At 44.7% G+C, this 17,536-nt stretch overlaps 1 long non-coding RNA gene across 2 annotated transcripts in view; it reads left to right on the top strand.

Annotated features, from left to right (window-relative positions):
- The window catches only part of LOC122793681, a 913,742-nt gene that overhangs the window by 495,753 nt on the left and 400,453 nt on the right, over positions 1-17,536 (top strand). The window lies entirely within an intron of this gene.

The raw sequence follows: 17,536 nt of genomic DNA, 5'->3' as shown, positions 1-17,536 counted from the left end.
TTTGGATAAGGTCTAGAAGGGGTAGAAAAATGGACTCCCACGGCAGAGAGAGTCTTACCTTCCTGCTCGCACCTAGTCAATGTATCCTTCACCTGAGGTCCAAACAACATTAAGCCATCAAAGGGGGAATTGGTGAAGGATGCCTTGAAAGGGTCCACAAAATTGCAAAGCCGCATCCAGGCATGACATCGTAAAGCTACACCTGTGCCTGCAGCCCTACTTGCTCCATCAGCCGCATATGAGATAAGCCGCATGGAGGAGTTGACAATCGAATTCAGGGTTGCCAACTGGGAGTTCATTTTGTCTTGGAACCCCTCAGCTGTTGGATCCTGCATGGCCTCACCCATATCCTTGAGCAAATCCCTCTGGAGATGGGTGAAGTGACACAAGTAGTTCAGCGATCGCATGGAAAAGGTCGCTGATGAAAACATCCACTTACCGTGCCTGTCCATGGTCCTAGACTCCTTATTAGGAGGATGGACAGGTACCGAAGGATCGGCTAACTCCTACTTAGTGGCTGCGGCCACCACCATGGCATCAACAGAGACACCTTTAGATAGAAACTCTTTCTCTTTAGGGGCAGTAATAAATTTTGACGGCCTCCTTGAGGTAGGTTCCACTGAATCAGGGGCCGTCCAAGCCTTCCTTGCCACCACTTCCATAAGGGGGCCAAAGGGAGGGGACACCCAGGAGGTGGAAGGGCGAGAGCCAAACGCCTCAAGGTAAACCGACTCATCCTCTGAAGGGTTAAGGGTGGGCCAGTTCCCCCTCTGTTTCAGAATTTCAAGGATGTCAGCAAAAGAGACATCCTCAGAGGGGGACCGAGGGGAACCTTCAGATTTCTCCAAGTCGGTGTCAGAGGTGATAGACTCAGGGGAGTCAATGTGCTTCCTCTTGCACTGTCTCTTCCGAGGGGGTTCTCCTACCGGATCAGGAGATGCCTCGGAAGAGGAGGATATTCCCAATGGGGGAAACTTGAGCTGGCTCTCTATGGTCTGTTACAAGGGGGTGGGTAGAAACCACCACAGGCACTGATGAGGGAGGAGCTGACGGAGCTGACTGTGGGGTAGACACTGGGTCTAGCGCACTCCACATGACGTCGAAGGCACCCCTATCAGCCAAGGCCGGAGGTCCCCGCTCCGAGGAGACAAGGACACCCCCGGCACCGACAGGGATGGCTCCGAGGCTGATGTCGGAGCCAAACTCACCAGCGCCAATGCCCCGAGAGGGAGAACGGGGTCAGAGAAGGGTCCGATGACACTCGCCCCCTCGGAGCCAACGAGGGAAGCTCAGCGCCAATATCCCTCCAAGGAGGAAATCGGAGCAGACGACGGAGCCGAAAGGGAAGGTATCGGCTCAGAAGCACCGACAGCCATGGCTCCGACAGCCACAGCTCTGATGAGCCCCGGCTCCGAACTAAAAGGAGTCGGAGGAGGAATAGAATCAGGGATGGGAATAGCCGCTGACTGTTGAGTAGGGCTATGCAGCATTTGGGCCAGTGCCTCGGACTTGAGAAGTCTACTCACCACCCTTTGTAAGTCATGGTCGGACAGCCTGGAGGACCGAGAGGAATGAGACCTATGGCTCTGCTCCGACAGAAGAGGGGATCCAGGAGCCAAGTGAATGGAGCCGATGGAAGGGGACCTAGACCTCTTCTTTGAAGGTGGCTCTGATAAGTCTATCAGAGCCAACTGAGTCTTGACAACCTCGGCTCCGGCCGGAGCTGAGGTAATGGTATGAGACTTTGAAACATCGACTCCAGCCGGAGCCGATGTTGAAGTAGCTTTAATGCTCCGAGAAGACGGCTCTGAAGCTGGAGCCGACGGCCTGGAAGTCTTAGAAGGCTTCCCCGACACAGACTGGGTCGGGGGGCCATCAGGCTTTAACAAGCTTCGAAGAATGAGCTTGTTTTTGCGTTCCTGCAGGACCCTAGGGCTGAATGCATGGCAAACAGCACATGGGTCCTGCAAGTGCATAGGTCCCAGGCAATAGACACAAGAAGTGTGACCATCTGTCAGAGACATTTTCTGACAGCACGAATCACACTTCTTGAAGCCTGAGACATTGGAGTCTTTAGACATCCTGAAAAGGCTGTATGAGACACAAACACAACACACAGACACACCCTTTAACCAAATAAAATCCAGTCACACTGAAAGGACAGGGGAAAAAAAGGGAGTGGGCCAAAGGCCTAAAAGTTAAAAAGGGAATAAAATGGGAATTCAAACACAAGGGGGACCCGATTTAAACTAAAGGGATACTCTGTATAAAAACTAAACTAAATAGAAAAGATAGGGGTAGAAATTTGAAGTTTTTTAACAAGAAAACTCACTAACCTGCCAGAGCCGGTAGATGAAAGCACCTCGTCAGCTAAGCGGCAAACAAGATCTGGGTAGTTACCACCTAGCATTGTGGGATATAGGGGAGCCTCGAGCCGGTGGAATAAGCTCTCGAGCTTTAGTATTGGCCGAGTCGGAGCCGAGGATTGGCTCCGAACTCATCCAGCAAGAATGAAGGCGAGATTGACAACTTAACATTTAAGTTTAACTCTCCACACAAATTGCCCCAAACTGACAAATGTACCCACAGGTATAGTGGTGTTGCGGTAGCGTTGTCGCCTCACAGTAAGACGCTGTTTGGTTCGATTCTCAGCTAGAGCGTCTTCTGCTTGGAGACATGCGTGAATGGGCGTACCTTCGTTGAAGGTTGTGCATCAGGCCTGGCAAGCCGGTTGGGAGGGTGGCCTAATGGTTAAGTTGTTTGCCTTGCAAACACAAGGTGCAGGGTTTGAGTCTCACAAGGGATTATTGGCTAGGCTTAAAATGGCTCACAAGAGCAGTTAGCTTAGTACTCATCTATGAACCTATGAACATAAAAATCCACTGCCAATCATTAGCGGATCGGAGTTCCGCTGTGGCGACCCTAACCAGGAAAAGCCGAAAGACACAAACCCACAGGTATAAAATAACCTGAAATTAAGGTTCACCATTCTAAAGTGCATGTTACAGCCTGTGTTCCTACTTACACTGATTGCTGTCTGTTCTTTTCTTATATTTATCCCCCTCCCAGATATGAAACACAACTTCTATGCTTTGTAACCATATTAACTTTTAGACTTAAGAAAAAGTCCCCTGACTATCTTTATTTGGAAATATTGGGCTTTCTTGAACTTTGTTATTGGGACTTCCAAGACGGCTGAACTTTAAGTAACAGCTTAATTCTAGTTCTCTCAGTGTGAAAACAGAAACTTAGCAGAGAAAGACAGTGGACCTCGATTTCTAGGTAAATTTCAGTAACTGGCTAGTAAGTGCACTGCCTGGATGCCAGGAAAAGAAAAAAATACAGATGACCTCAAGGAAAATCATCTACAAAAGGCAACGAAAAAGCAATGACTGGGAAAAGTAATGTAGCTGTTCAGCAAAAAGCACTGCATGCTTTAGACATAACTTCCAGTATCCTAGAGGAAAGTATAAGGTGACAGCATAGAGACTTGCCTAAAGTAAATGAAACATTGATGTAGTATATCAACTCAAACAATAAAAGGCTGGCAAAAATGGAAAAAGCTTTAAACAGATATTCAGATAAGGTGATAAAACTGAAAAACTCAGAAACTGAAATGAAGAAAAGGCTGGATGAATATAAGACTGCACATGAAGAGATATTTAAAAAAAATAATAGAATTAGAAGATGGAGCACATATGGAAAACCTGAGATTTTCTGCTGTACTCAAGAAGCTGGAAGGAACAGATTGTATTAATTTTATGAAAGCACAAATAAGTAACTGGACTGGTATTCCACAACAGGAATTGTTAATCGAAAGGGCACATCATATGTATGCTCCAAACCTGGTTATGAGAAAACAACTTAGACCTTTAATACTAAAGATGCAATCTTACCAGCAGAAGGATATGATTCTGACAAAACTGTGGCAGAAGAACAAAATACTAAAATTGGGAGACAGCAGAGTGTTTGTGGAGAATGACTACTATTTGTTCACCAGGCAGAAGAGGAGTAAATTTATCCCATTATTCACGGAATGTTGAGAAGCAGGCATGACATTCAAACTGCTGTACCAAGCTATGTTCAAAATGTTTTTCCTTGGAGGAGCAAAATAATTTTTGATGAAGTATATGCTAAGAAAGAAATGCAGAAGTTTGTCCAACAAAAAGTAAGCTGTGAAGCAGAAGGAGATTCTGCTTCTTGTCCTTCTGGTAATAAAGACCACAGAGAGACTGTGCCAGTGAAGCCTTTCCCAGTGTTTCAATGGAAAATGCTTGAGAAAGGGAAAAGTACAAGTGTTGAATAGTAGATTCAAGAGTACATTGGAAATTAAGCAGAGACAGGGTTTGGAAAGAGAGGAAAAGGACTAAAACAAGAAAATCTGGAAATAATGGACTTTTTTGCACTTTGTTAAACCTGCAGGGGACTCTAAAGTATATGCCCTGCTTCATGTCATTTACAATTGGAGAATAAAATCGGTAACTTGGAAATTGACAAATGTGGGATTACAAAGCAATAAATATATTTGCTAAACATGATAGAACAAGGAAATCTGGGAATATAGAAATTTTATGTTGTTAGACATGTAGGGGATTTTAAAGCATATGCAGGTTATAAAGCATTTTTCAGTTATTTTTAACTGTAATGGAGATAGTAATGTATACAGGTTCTCCTGTTTTTTTTTTTTTTGTTTCTTTCTCCCTTCTTCTCTCTTTCTCCTTGTTCAGTTTTAAGAAATGTAGGCACTGCAATGTAAAAAAAAAAGATCTGGTTAAAAGAGCATGACAAAAGAAAAAATAGTGTGCTTTTTTCTCATTCTTGCAAAGGGGAATGACTGTATTAAGGCCATACATTAGCTTAATCTAGTAACAAGTTTTAAGACAAAGCAAGTAAATGAAAAAGAATATTGAATATTATGAGTTTTTTTTCTAGTAAATTGTTCTGTGTTTGGTTCTCATGTCTCTAGCAGAAAATTTGATAAAGAAAAATGGCTTGGAGTAAATGTTTTCTGAAAGCATCATTCACATGTTTTCCCAGCTGAGGGGGCTATAAAGATAAAACAAAACCAGATCAGTGCTTAACAGAACCACAGGCTATACCGTGGATCTTAGCATGGATATGCTTTCTTTTAGGATAGCTTGAGTCTGTCTGTGGCTGTCAGTTTGAGACATTTGTTCCTATTAGGAGGGTAAAACTTCAACATTTGAAAATGTATATAGTTTTGTGTGTTATTATTAAGTTAATAGGTTTTGGGGGTATTGGGGATGTGTGTGTATTTGTGTTTGAGGGTTTTCAATAAAGCAAGAAGTTCTATAAGATGTGACACAGGCTCAAATGGAGATGACAAGAAACAACTGAACTGTATAAAAGATTAACCTACCAAACAGTAAATGCATGTAATACAATAGCCAAAATTAGACATTTAATAAAAAATCTGTTATACATAAAATATGAGAATACTAATCTCTCAAGACCATGATGCTTTCTATAATGTCTTTAAACGTTAATGGTCTCACAGATAAATACAAAAAAGAAAGTCTAGTGAACTATACTAAAAATGTGGAGTGCAAATATTTATGCTACAGGAGACACACTAGGAAAGAAATGAACATGTGAATTTGATAAAGAAAGGTTCTTGGTGGTTATTCAGAGGAATACCTGGGGCAAAGAAAGACAGGAGTACTTATATTAATTGCAAGAGGAGCTCCAATAGTAATAGAAGAGGATAAAAGACAATAATGGTAGATTTGTAGTACTAAGGGGCTACTGTAACGGGAAGAGGATTACACTGGCATGTATTTATATTCCACTGAAAACTGCTATAATGGAGCTTAGGAAAATTCTGGAAGAAATAATCAGTTTTCACCAAGGAATATTACAGGTGGGGACTGGAATTTGATTTATGATAGTGAAGGTGTGTCTGGGGGGGGCACAAGGGAAATATAACAAAGGAGGGTATATTTTTAAAGAAATTTATGAAAATATTTGGCATGGAAGATATGGATTCAGTACTAGGAGTTTGGAGTGAATTTACTTATTATTCCCCAAGATACAATAAAGTGGGCTAGGTTAGACAGAATTTACATTTTACAAGAAAATGAGCATTTAATTGAAGGTCTAGATACAAACCCAATAACTATTTTAGATTGTGTGCCAACAAATAACTAAAATAAAAACACAGGATAAGGTAACAAAAATGAAACACTAAAAATTTCTCACCTATCTGATGAAAAGAGAAGAATTTAAGGAATGGGTAGTAGAAATTATTCAAGTGCTATTAAAGATAGAAATTTCTTCTGAAAACATAGCTAGGGAGTGGGATAAAATTAAAGTGGAGTTTAAAATATTTTGGAAATAAAAGAAAGAAAGATAAGGTTAAGAAGTAGCAAGAACTATTTAGGAGGAACTGACAAATGTTAAAGGTTTGCAAAATAGGGGGAAATCTTACAGAACAAGAAGAGGAGAAAATGCAGAATGCTAAACAGAAAATAAGGGATTACCTTGATAATATGCATGAGTTTAGAAAGATTGCTGTTAAGCAACTGTTTTTCGATAATAACTCTAAAGCACAAAAACGTTTAGCACAATGATTCAGGCAACAGAAGGGTGGCCACGGTGGTGGAGTAGTTAGCATTGTCGCCTCACAGTAAGATATTCTCCGGTTCGATTCTCTGCTGGAATGCCTTTTGTGCGGAGTTTGCATGTCCTCCCTGTGGTTGCATGGGTTTCGTCCTGGTGCTCTGGTTTCCTCCTACATCCCAAAGACATGCTGTAGGTAGACTGGACATTCTAAATTGGACCTAGGCGCGAGTGCATGCATGTGTGTGGTTTCCGTGGAAGGTTGGGCGCCAGGCTGGCAACTCGACACCGTAAAACTTTACTGCCAATCATGAGCAGACAGGTGATCCACTGGGGTGACCCCTAAATGGGGAAAGCTGAAAGAAGAAAAAAATTCAGGCAACAGAAAGTAGAAAGGACTGTCTCCAAGCTTAGGGAGCCTATTACAAGGAAGATAACAAGGAATCCTATAGAAGTATTAGAACTATTTTGGAAATTCTATGATTATAGTGTTTATGTCTGTAATGGCCAAAAGAATGGCAAAAGTGATGCCAAAACTGATAGATATGGATCAATGTGATGTTGTGGAGGGGTGGCAAACATTTGACAACATTAACAGAACACTGATGGTTCAGAGGAAAGCAGAAAGTAAGAAAATACCACTTTTGTTGATGGGCCATGACGCAGAGAAACCATTTGACAGAGTAAGTTGGGACTTTGTGAGCAGAACAACTGAAGCATTTGCATTCCCTGATAAAATTATAAGACTGATTAAGAAGATATGTGAGGGATCAGAGGCAAAAATTAAAGTGTGTGGAGTCCTCACTCATAATCTTTGCTTGAGCAGAGGAACCAGGCAGGGGTATCTTTTCTCCATAATATTTAGAACCATTGGCAAAAAAAAATAAGGTACTCAGAAATTCAAGGATATAATCTGTATGGTAGTCAAGAAAAGATGGCTCTATTTGCAGATTACATTATTTTATACCTGAAAAAAAAAGAGAAAGGGATATTATAGTGTTGTAAAACATATTGAGACAGTTTCATATCTTTTTGGGATATAAAATGAATGAAGCTAAAACAAAGGCAAAAGCTGTAAATTATGTATCCACATGTAAATTGGTTCAGCAATATCCACAGTTATGGGGACATGAAGAAAATGGAGTATTTAGGTGTATGGATTAAAAATGATTCTGATGTGGCAGCTAAGGATATGTGGGAAAAGACTAAACAAAAGATAATACAAAAACCCAAGAAAACTGAAGCTTTGTTATATGGATATCTCTTATATGGATATCAGTAGTAAGATACAGACAGCTGGTCAGGTATACATTTATCAACAGGAGAAGATGTGGATAGCAATTAATAAAGAGATGAAGGATTTTATCTGGGAGGAGAAGACAGCAAGACTCAAGTAGGATAAGCTTATTCTTCCAATAGAACAGGGCAGATTGGGATTACCTGATTTAAAAGGGTATTTTAGAGCAGCACAGTTAAGGCTCCTATACATAGCACAAACAGAAAAAGATAATTCAAAGTGAAAAGAGATAATGATGAAACGGGGGAAGCATGAGAAACAAGGAGAGACTGGGATTTTGAAGGTAGACTTTTAAGGAGAATAACAATAATCATACAGAATATTATATTCATAAAGTAGCAGAAAGTATTCTAAGAATTAAGCCAACATGGGAATGGAGAAAGGAGATGCTGCCGATAGGGATGACTGCAATTAGGGATACAGACAACAGGTAACAGGGCTGGAATTTATTGGGGGAAGTGGCAAAGGAACCAAGGTATTGTGAGCAAATAACTAGAGAGGGAAAGGTAACAGAATGGGAAGACGCCAAGAACTTATTTGGACTGCAGGTTAGACACTGACTTCCCTATCAAGGACTGATATCAGAGTATAGGCAAAGAGAAAGAAATAGGGTGGTCCTAAATGAAAGACCAGCACTGGTAGAATTTTTAGCAGAATCTAGAACAGAAATTAGAAGTTATGTACCGACAATAACGTTCCATGTTAGTTGTCTTCTCTCGCCTTCTTTCTTGCTGGAGGGGTTCGGAGCCGATCCTCGGCTCTGACTCAGCACTTGCTAAGCTCGAGAGCTAATTTTACCAGCTCGAGGCAACCCTATATCCCATGATGCAAGGCAGAGATTACTCAGATCTCATTTGGTAGCTAAAGAAATAGCAGTATTTTCTTCCAACTTAAGAGGCGGAAGAAAATAAGGATACTAAATAACATCATAACCCTCTAGAAAGGATCAACATAATCTAGTGACACTAGGAGTTGAACATCTAGTAAAAAGGTAATAACCTCTTAATAGAAGATGTATAATCTTCCCGGTCTGACCAGGCTAGGGGGATGGAGGGCAGGACGTAAGAAAGAAGGCGCGAGAAGACAACTAACATGGAACGTTACGGTAGGTACATAACTTCTAAATGTTAAGTTGTCAATCTCGCCTTCATTCTTGCTGGATGGGACCGCGTCCCTAGCACCTCTATCCTGGGTGGCTCAATGGAACAGACTCTTGAGAACGGTGGAACAAAAATTTGCTCTGTCTCTGGAGACCAAATCTAATTTGTAATGTGTAACAAAGGTATGAGGAGAGGCCCATGTGGCTGCTGCAAAAATAGTGTCTATTGGAAGTCTAGCTTGAAAAGCTGTAGATGTAGCTAGAGCTCTGGTAGAATGGGCTTTTGGGTTAGAAACCAACTCTTTGCCTCTGAGCTGATAAATGTAAGTGATCACAGAAGACAGCCACCTAGATAAAGTTACCTTAGAAACTGGAAGGCCTTTCCTGTTCTCTGCATAGGATAGAAATAGTTGATCAGATTTCCTAAAAAATTTTGTCTTATCCAGATAATATCTGAGCTGACGGTGAACATCGAGATAATGTAACTTTTGTTCAGCTCTATCAGAATAGTTCGGAAAAAATACTGGAAGATCAATGGATTGATTTAGGTTAGTTTGTGATGCCACGTTTGGTAAGAAAGACGGATTAGTTCTTAGGGATACCCTGTCTTTGTGGAATATTAGATAGGGAGGGCGAACACAGAGAGCATGAAGCTCAAATACTCTTCTGGCAGATGTAATGGCAACTATAAAAAGTGTCTTCCATGAAAGCAATTTCAAAGAACAGGCAGCTGCAGGCTCGAACGGGGGAAGAATCAAGGATGTTAAAATTAAATTTAGATCCCACTGTGACGGGGGGTCTCCAATCGGAGGTTTCAATAAAAAGATACCTCGAAGGAATGCCTTGCAAAGTTTATGTGACATAATGTTGCGGTCCAAAAAGCCTATATGAAAATTTGAAATGGCTGCCAGTTGAACTTTCACTGTGGAAGAAGAGGATCCTGAAGGAAAAATGTCAGCTAGGAAGTCCAATACCGAATGAATTGGAGCAGTATAGGGGTCTATGTTCCTAGATTTTGCCCAGAAAGAGAAATGTCACCATTTACTAGTGTAAATCTTTCTGGTAGAAGATTTCAGGGAAGCTACTATGATATCCTGCACAGGATTAGAAATCATAGGAAGCCTGGCTAAGGATGGAAGTGGAGCAACCAAGCAGTGAGGTTGAGAGAAAGTATGGATTGGTGCAGCTGCCCCGACTGGTGGGTCAGAAGATCTGGAACTGGGTCCAGATGCCATGGCTGTACCAAGAGATAACGATGTAGGAACGGAAACCATATCTGTCGAGGCCAATAAGGGGCAATGAGAATCAACTTGGCTCTCAAGGAGGTTGCTTTCTGAATTACTTGAGGTATCAGAGGAAAGGAGGGAAAGGCATAAAGAAGTCCCCGGGGGCCAATCTTGGGTTAGAGCGTCTCTGGGGGGATGGCCTGGAAGGGGGAAGAGAGAGAAGAAGTCTGGGCATTTGCTGTTTTGAGGTGTAGCAAAAAGGTTGCAGCAAGGAAGGCCCCACTCCTGAAAAATCTCTTCCGTCACTGATTGTTTGAGAGACCACTCGTGAGGCATGAGAATAGCTCTGCTCAATCTGTCCGCTATGATGTTGGATTTCCCGGGGATATGCGTTGCTATCAGAAACCGCTGAGAAGAGATTGCCCACTGCCAAAGTCTGAGAGCCTCTCGACACAGTGGATAGGACTTGGTTCCGCCCTGTTTGTTGATATACCACACTACGGACATATTGTCCGTTTGGACTGCAACAGTTCCCAGGGGAAGAGAGTCGTTGAGGGCTTGCAACGTTAAAAGCACTGCTCTCATCTCTAGGACATTTATGTGCAGGTGGTATTCGAAAGGTTGCCAAGTGCCATGGACCATCCTGCCCTGATAATGCCCCCCCCCACCCGATCAGGGAGGTGTCCGATGTAACCGTGGCAACCGGGGCAGGAGGAACAAAGGGTCTGCCCTGATGGACTTGAGGGGACGATATCCACCAGGTCAGATGCCTTTTGCAAGTTGGAGTTATAGTGATCCTGTGATGCATGGGAAGTTGTTGAAAGGACCATTGGGCGAATAGCATCCATTGTAGAAGACGCATGTAAAAGCGGGCAAAGGGAAGAAGTGTTATGGCGGCCGCCATAAGACCCAATACTTTCAGAGCAAATCTGGCCTGAATTTTGTTGCTGAGAAGAATCACCTGGACGTGACTTTGAATGTCCAAGATCCTTTGTTCTGTTAATTTTGCTGAAAGTTGTACGGTGTCCAATTTTGCACCTATAAAAGTAATAGATTGACAAGGCGACAAGGCAGATTTTTCGAAATTTATAGAAATTCCTAGCCCTCTGCAAATGTGAATGGTGTAATCTCTGGCTTGGAGAATTTGATGCCTGGTGGTGGCAGTGAGGAGCCAGTCATCTAGATATGGAAACACCTGCAATCCTTGATGTCTCAGGTGAGCCGTAACCGCTGCCATACAATTGGTGAACACTCTGGGGGCTGTAGTGAGTCCAAAGGGCAGGGCCCTGAATTGGAAGTGACTGGTCCCCAGCTGAAAGCGGAGAAATCTTCTGGAGTGCCTGTGAATTTTTATGTGATAGTACGCATCCTGAAGATCTACCGAGCACATCCAATTGTCTTTGCCCAGAAAGGGTAGAATGGACTGAAGCGTGACCATCTGGAATCTTGTTTTCTTTACAAGCTTGTTTAGTTTGCTCAGATCTAATATTGGTCTCCAGTCCCCTGTCTTTTTTGGTACTAAAAAGAACCTTGAGTAGATTACGGATCCTATTTGGTCTGCTGGGACTGGCTGGATGGCTCTTTTTGTTAGCAGTTTTGATATCTCTGGTACTGCTAGTTCCCTTAGACCGGGTGGAACGTCTGGAAGGGTTCCCTTTTGCTGAATTGGGGTTTGAATAAAGGGAATTTTGTAACCCTCGGATATAATCGACTGTACCTATTTGTCTTGAGAAAGGGAAAGCCAGGAAATTGGGTACAGTGATAATCTTCCCCCCGACTGCCTCCGAAGGTGGACAATAGGGCAACATCTCAGGGATGCTGGAAGGGTTTGTCAGAAAGAGGCTCTCGGCTACCCTGATTCTGCGGACCCCCTCTGCCCTTAGGGCGGCATCTGTTGTTGTTACCCCCTCTGCCTCTGGGGGTAAACTGAACTCGTGCATCAGGCGTGACTCCTTGAGATTTGTGGAACCACATTTTCCCTCCTTTCTGACCTTTTGGGTAAGGTCTTGAAGGGGTGGAGAAACGGACTCCTACGGCAGAAAGAGTCTTGCCATCTTGTTCGCATCTAGTCAAGGTGTCTTTCACTTGAGGTCCAAACAAGGTAGAACCATCAAAGGGGGAGTTTGTGAAGGACGCCTTGAAGGGGTCTGCAAAATTACAAAGCCGCATCCAAGACTGACGCCTTAAAGCCACTCCTGTGCCTGCAGCCCTACTCGCTCCATCGGCTGCATAAGAAATGAGCCACATGGAGGAGTTAACAATGACGTTTAGGATTTCTAGCTGTGAGCTAATCTTATCCTGAGACCCAGAAGCTGACGGATCCTGTAAAACTTCTCCCAACTCTTTAAGAACATCTCTTTGAAGGCGGGTGAAGTGACACAAGTAGTTCAGCGATCGCATGGCAAAGGTCGCTGAAGAAAAAATCCGCTTGCTGTACCTGTCCATAGTCCTAGAATCCTTGTTAGGAGGACGGACAGGTACTGAAGGATCAGCTAGTTCCTTCTTGGTGGCTGCAGCCACCACCATGGCATCAATCGGGACACCTTTTGTCAAATATTGCCTATCAGGTGGGGCCGTAATGAATTTAGAAGGCCTCCTAGAAATAGGTTCCACCGAATCTGGGGCCATCCATGCCTTCCGAGCCACCATGTCCATAAGAGGGTTGAAAGGCGGAGACACCCAGAAGGTGGAGGGTCGAGATCCAAATGCCTCCAGGTATACTGACTCGTCCTCGGAAGGATTAAGGGAGGGCCAGTTCCCCCTCTGCTTAAGGAGTTCAAGGATGTCTGAGAAAGAGACATCCTCAGAGGTGGACCTTGGGGATCCCTCCGACTCATCCAAGTCAGTATCAGATGTAATAGACTCGGGGGAGTCTAGATGTTTCCTCTTACATGTCCTCTTACACGGAGGTTCACCTGATGGATCAGGAGAAGCCTTGGAAGAGGAAGATATTCCCAATGGGGAAACCTGAGGCGTTGGATCTCTGGGTCCGGGAGCAAGAGAGTGGGAAGAGACGTCAGCAGGCACTGTAGTGGGAGGAGCTGATGGAACTGACTGCTGACTAGCCCAGGGGCTAGTACACTCCTCATCACCTCGAAGGCTCCCCCATCAGAGAGACCAGAAGGTTCCCGCTCCGAAGAGATAGGAACTCCAGGCCTCACCAAGAGGGAAGGCTCCGAGGCAGATGTCAGGGCTGAGCTCACCAATGTCGAAGCCCCGAGAGGGAGAACGGGGTCGGATAAGGGTCCGATGCCACTTGCCCCCTTGGAGCCGACGAGAGAGACCAGATGCCCGGATCCCTCCAATGAAGGCCTCAAGGAGGAAATCGGAGCGGAGGACAACGGAGCCGAAAGGGGGGGTGGTATCGGCTCCAAAGCTACAACAGTCATGGCTCCGAGGAGCTCCGGCTCCGAGCTCTGTAAGAGAGTTGAAGGAGGAATGTGAGGTGGATGGAAGATAGCTACCGTCTGTTGAGACGGGCTATGGAGCATTTGGGCAAATGCCTGAGACTTTAATAGTCTACTCACCACTCTCTCGAGGTCGTGATCAGACAGCCTGGATGACCGAGAAGAACGGCTCCGATGGCTCCGCTCCGAGAGCAGGGGTGATCTCGGAGCCGAACGTATCGATTCCAATGAGGGGGATCGTGATCTATTTTTAGAGATAGGTGGAGCCGAAGGAGCCGAGGATATGTCGGCTCCAGCCAGAGCCGACACTGAGTGTCCAGATCTGGCAGTATCGGCACCGGATGGAGCCGATACTGTGACTTCTAAAAGGGAAGGATCGGCTCCGGCCGGAGCTGATCTCGACACTGAAGAAGCAGAACCAGTAGCCGATGGCTTGGGACTTGAAGCTGAAGGCTTGACAGGTTTCGAGGGCTTCCCCGGAGCCGACTTAGTCGGGGAACTCTCAGGCTTTAATAAGCCCCTCAATATTAATTTATTTCTGCGCTCCTGCAGGACTCTTGGGCTGAAGGCATGACAAATAGCACAAGAGTCCTGCAGGTGCAGAGGTCCCAGGCAGTAAACACAAGAAGTGTGACCGTCTGTCAGAAACATCTTCTGACAGCACGAGTCACACTTCTTGAAGCCTGAGACCTTTGTGTCCTTCGACATAGCTGTGTCGAGGAAACACAAGTGACAAGAAAACACAGACACACACACAAATAACACCCAATCCAATAATCTAAACTAAACAGGGATACAACACACTCAAACACACACAAAAATCCCTGACAGGAAAAATTAGGAAAGGGGAAGATCTAAGGCCTAACCTAGGGAAGGGGATAAATAACCCGAAAAAAAGGGGAACACTAACGGGAATAGGGTTAAAATAAACATTAAGGTTCACAAAACAACTAAGGATATTAAATTTAAAAGGGATGAGACTAAAAGTCTTAATATGAAGAAAACTTACCTAGAGCTGGTAAAACAGGCACCTCGTAAGCGAAGCGGCAAACGAGATCTGGGTAGTCTCCGCCTTGCATCATGGGATATAGGGTTGCCTCGATCTGGTAAAATTAGCTCTCGAGCTTAGTAAGTGCCGAGTCGGAGCAGAGGATCGGCTCCGAACCCATCCAGCAAAAATGAAGGCGAGATTGACAACTTAACATTTTGTCGGGCCATGAACTTAATGTAGCCAAATCTTCGCTACTGAACTTTTAGTTATGTACTTACCATAACGATAGATGTATGTGATCCATCTCACCTACATTCAATACTGATGGGCTCGGAGCCGAGAATTGGCTACGACTTGGCCGTTATAACTAGAACGAAGTCTCTCATTAGCTGGGCCAACCCTCTATCCCGGGATGCACTATGCCCAAACCCCCAGATCTAGTTTGCCCCCAACACATTGTCCAGTCAGCAGAAACACAAGGAAACACCTGTGAGAGGAGAGAAAAAATAATATCCTAGAAAACTAACAATAGTTGTCTCCTCCAAATCCAACAGGTAGGGGGAAGGAGGGCAGGTACGTAAGAATGTAGGCGAGATGGATCACATACATCTATCGTTATGGTAAGTACATAACTAAAAGATGTAATGTGATCCTATCTCACCTACATTCAATACTGATGGGACAGCATCCCAGGCACCTAAATTCTGGGAGGCTCACAGGAAAATACTCCTGAGCACTGTGGAACCAAAGGAAGCCCGACCTCTAGATACCACGTCCAATTTGTAATGAGAAACAAAGGTATGTGGAGAAGTCCAAGTAGCCGCTGCACATATCTCATCCACAGAAAGCCTAGCATGAAAGGCCACAGAAGTTGCCATAGCTCTGGTAGAATGTGCCTTCACTGGAAAAGGAAGATTCCTACCGGTCAATGCATAAATGAATGAGATGCAATCCCTGATCCACTTAGCGATAGTAGCCTTAGTTACTGCCATACCAAGTCTGTTGTCCGAAAAGGACACAAACAACATGTCTGATTTCCTCTCCTGTTGTGTCCTATTCAAGTAAAACCTCAATTGTCTATGCACATCCAGCTGGTGAAATCTGTATTCTGCTTTATTGGTGAATTGTGGAAAAAAGACTGGTAGCTCAATAGACTGTTGGAGACAAAAGGCAGAAGACACTTTGGGGAGAAAGGAAGGATTCAGCCTTAGAGATACTCTGTCCTTGTGAAAAATCAAATAAGGAGGTTTAACAGAAAGAGCTTAGAGCTCCGATACCCTTCTGGCTGAAGTAATGGCTACCAAAAATGCAGTCTTCCATGATAAGAATTTTAATTCGCAAGAGTCTGCAGGCTCGAAGGAAGGGGACTTCAAAGTTCGGAGTACCATATTAAGGTCCCAAGGTAGAACGGGTTGCGAGACCGAGGGGCGAATTAACCAGGCTCCTTTCAGAAAGGCTTTGCACAGTTTATGACCCATGAGGGAAGGCTCATGAGCAATGTGATAATTGGGGATCGCTGCCAACCGAACCTTAATAGTAGAGACAGCGGACCCTTGTCTGAAAAGGGTCACCAAGAAGTCTAGCACCACTGACACTAGGACTGTGAGGGGGTCAAGATGACGCTGCTTGGCCCAGACAGCAAATCTCATCCACTTACTAGAGAAGCAAGTCTGACAGTTCAGAAGGATGGATGGAGCTGTCCCGACTGATGAGTCTAAAGGTCTGGAGCTGGGCCCAGAATCCAAGGACCATCCACCGCATATTTCCGAAGGAAGGGGAACCAAACGTGATGGGGCCAGTGTGGTGTGATCAAAATCATGTTGCTTCCCGTGCAGATTGCCTTCTGGATCACCCTTGGCAAGAAAGGGATCGGAGGGAAGGCGTAGAGCAGACTGGAGGGCCAACCGTGGACTAGAGCATCCCTGGGCGACTCCCCCTGAGGAGGGATCAGAGTGAAATAATTGCTGCACTTCGCATTGAGAGGACTGGCAAAGAGGTCGCAGCAAGGAAGACCCCACCTGGAAAATATCTGATTCGCCATTCGGTCGTTCAGGGACCACTCACGAGGCATCAGAATTGCTCTGCTCAGCCTGTCTGCTATCACGTTGGACTTCCCCGGAATGTGCGTTGCCACTAGAAAATGCTGGGAAGCGATCACCCAGTTCCACACTCTCATGGCTTCCCTGCAAAGGGGGTAAGACTTGGTTCCCCCTTGTTTGTTCAGATACCAGACAACCGACATGTTGTCGGAGAGAATTGCAATAGTCCCCTGGGGAAGAAAGCTGTGGAGTGCCTGCAATGCTAGAAGCACTGCCCTCATCTCCAGAACATTGATATGCAAGTGAGTCTCATGATTTTGCCGCATACCTTGAACTGTCCTGCCCAGGTAATGCCCCCCCACCCTATCTAGGAGGCGTCCGTGGTTACCGTGGCAATGGGCGACGGAGGAATGAATGATCTTCCTTGATTCAGATTGGAGGGGAGAAGCCACCAACGAAGATCTTGTCGGCATGTCTCCGTTATGAAAATAGGATGGGACAAGGGCAGATCCTGATATGACCACTGGGTCGAAAGTAGCCATTGAAGTATTCTCATGTGTAACCTCACAAGAGGGACTAAAAGGATGGTAGCCGCCATCATTCCTAATAACTGCAGAACCGTCCTGGCTTGGGCCTTTCTTAGGGGCAGCAAGGCTTGTGCCTGCAATACTTTTATTCTGTCTATGGGTAGGAATGCTCGCATCTCTACAGAGTCTAGCTATGCGCCAATAAAGGCAACACGCTGTGATGGCAGTAATACATATTTTGCCCAGTTGAAGGTAATTCCTAACAGATGTCCCAATCTGAAGGTAGTTCTCATGGCTAGAAGAAGTAGATGCCTGGTGGGGGCAGTGAGGAGCCAGTCGTCCAGATAAGGAAACACCTGGAATCATAGACG

This window comes from Protopterus annectens, chromosome 2.part0 (genome assembly GCF_019279795.1).
Source record: "Protopterus annectens isolate FY-2018-M chromosome 2.part0, PAN1.0, whole genome shotgun sequence".
NCBI lineage: Eukaryota > Metazoa > Chordata > Ceratodontiformes > Protopteridae > Protopterus > Protopterus annectens.
The sequence above is the reverse complement of the archived record's forward strand: the minus strand, read 5'-3'. Positions and strand labels throughout refer to the sequence as shown.